At 38.4% G+C, this 2,500-nt stretch overlaps 1 protein-coding gene across 3 annotated transcripts in view; it reads right to left on the reverse strand.

The window, feature by feature from the left end:
- The window catches only part of LOC135210973 (techylectin-5B-like), a 110,152-nt gene that overhangs the window by 2,569 nt on the left and 105,083 nt on the right, over positions 1-2,500 (reverse strand). For all 3 annotated transcript variants that reach the window (XM_064243963.1, XM_064243964.1, XM_064243962.1), the window contains one exon: positions 1-2,500. This exon is cut by the window's left edge and continues 2,569 nt beyond it; it is cut by the window's right edge and continues 368 nt beyond it. The gene's annotated coding sequence lies outside the window, so the exon portion shown is untranslated.

Consider the following 2,500-nt stretch of genomic DNA (forward strand, 5'->3'; position numbering starts at 1 on the left):
ACCTGACGTAACCAGTGACCACAGGAACCTGGCTGAGAACTTTGGGAGTTACTTTGAAGAAAAAATTGAAAGAATCTGCCATGAGTTTAGAAAGGGAGGCCCATAATGCATAATAGCAAATTCAGTAAGTTTGCTGAACTGAACATGAATGACTTCGAAAAAACAACATAAGTAAAAAAAAAAAACACCTACTATGAAAATGACCCGTTCCCGTAAGCGACTTTAAAAGAAGCAAAAGACTTTAATCAGTTGCTGGAGCTATATTTAGATATTGTCTAAATGAGTTTAGCACAAGTGTGATGGTAATTGCTTCATAGCAAAGGAAGTTAAAGGAAAGGAAAACGTATCTTCGAGAAATTCTGCAATAAAGAGGCTTTCGCGCCCGTGTTGGAGGCTCCTGTTCTCGCGGTTGTTTTTGGAATCGTCGGGCGTGTTGTGGAGCGCAACACGCGCCTAAGTGTCGGGAGAAATGCAGCGAAATATGATGCAATATTCCGTCTAGAGTCTTCTAAGAAGTTCTAGTAATCTCGGGAGCCTTTGACGTTCGCCATACAACGGATGAAGTAGGAAAAAACAGAGATCGTGAGAGAGAGATCGTCACAGAGAGATATCCTCAGTAAGAGCCACAGATCAGATTATCAGTGAGAGATCAGCAGCAGCAGAGATCATCCGAGAGAGATAAGAGAAAAAGGAACCGACGAAGGATCAGAGGAAAAGTTGCTCGAGAGTTGGTTGGATTCTGGTCTAGTCATCTTGACGTTGACGTTGAGCAGACTTCAGAGAAGAAAATGTCCTGCTTACCTGCTAGAGGTTTTGGGGAGTTCCTGACTTTCAAGTCTTGAGAGTAGACTTTATTTTCTGCAATACGGAGTCAAGAGGACGTCTGCAATCGTCGTTCTCCTTTTGTGAAGCCATCGCTTCGATTCGCTAAACTAAGCAGCAAGTATTTGAATTACCTCACTGTTCCCCCAGTTCATGCAGTATAAGATTTTGCCTTCTTGTGTAAATAGGAGATACCATTCTGCATTTACCTTTGTTAGTAAGCTTGTAAATAAGCCTTTGTTGTGTTAGTGTTTCTTTCTATATTCGTATCCCCAGTTTCAACTGTTGGTGTTGAAATATTTTTCTGTATTTATTTCATATCGAACCTGAAGCGGACCTCTCTCAGAGGCCGTAACAACAAGTATCCTTCCCAAATATTTAAAAGCTTGCTTGTATAAAGGCGCCTTACAAAGAAAAACGTGATCAAGAAAATCTTAGCTTCTATAGGCCAATATCGAACCTATCGTACTTATCAAAACTTATAGAAACAGTAGTTCACGAACAAACGTGGGAATACTTGAAACAACTCAGCATTATACCTGATGATCAGTCAGCTTACAGACACTACATTGTGCGCAATTACAAATGATAAAAAAAAAGCGACTATGGCAAGTGGAATTGACAACAATCTGCTGCTTGAAGACCTGAGAGCAGTAGGCATTGAAGATGGTGTGCTCAAATGGTACAAAAGCTACACAGAAAACAGGAAGGTTACAGTGGTTATATCAAATGTGAAATCAGAAAAGAAAGCCCTAACTAGAGGAGTGCCCCAAGGCAGCGTCCTGGGTCCACTGCTATTTGGCATTTACACAAATGAATTATCTAGAATCCTAAACAAGCACAAGGTTAGTTATAAACTGTATGCTGACGATATTCATTTCTATTTTCCTCCCGAAACGGTAGATGACATTAGTAAAATTGATGTAATAATGAAAGTTATAAAAAAATGTGAATGGTGCATAGAAACTAAAACTCAATGAGGACAAAACTGAGTGTTTGTTATTTGGATCTGATAGTGCACTACGAAAATATGAACACTTCAAAAGAATAACTATTGGCTCGTTATCCATAAACATTGTAGCGGCAGTGAGGAACTTAGGAGTATTTATTGATAATGAATTGTCGATGAAAAACCATATATTGCATTTGTAAAAACCTGTGACTGTTTTATTAGAAACGTTGCATTTATTAGAAAATATTTAAACGAAGGTACCTTGAAAACAGTAATTTGTAACCAAATACTTTCGAGGCTTCACTACTGCAAATTATATACTACGGCCTTCCTAACTACCTACTGACAAAATTGCAAGGAGTACAAAACAGAGCCGCCAGATTAATAAAAGGATTACGATACCGTGACAGAAAAACACCACCACTAATCGAGCTACATTGGCTCCCAGTAAAAGCAAGAATAGAATACAAGATACTTCTTACAGTCTTTAAAGCACTGAAATATGGGGAACAACATTTCTAAGAAAGTGCCTGTGATCAGACATGCGAGTGAAGGATATAGGGTATTTGAACTTAGAACAAATTGAAAGTCAGGTGAGAGAGCATTTGAACATTGCGCACCAAGACTATACAAGAAGAAAGCAAATTTTATAAAGAACTAAAGACTCTCCTATTCTGCAGGAGTTACGATACTGATGAGAAAATACTAAAAGACAATTATAAAATA

The sequence above is a fragment of the Macrobrachium nipponense genome, chromosome 4, assembly GCF_015104395.2.
Source record: "Macrobrachium nipponense isolate FS-2020 chromosome 4, ASM1510439v2, whole genome shotgun sequence".
Taxonomy (NCBI): Eukaryota; Metazoa; Arthropoda; class Malacostraca; order Decapoda; family Palaemonidae; genus Macrobrachium; species Macrobrachium nipponense.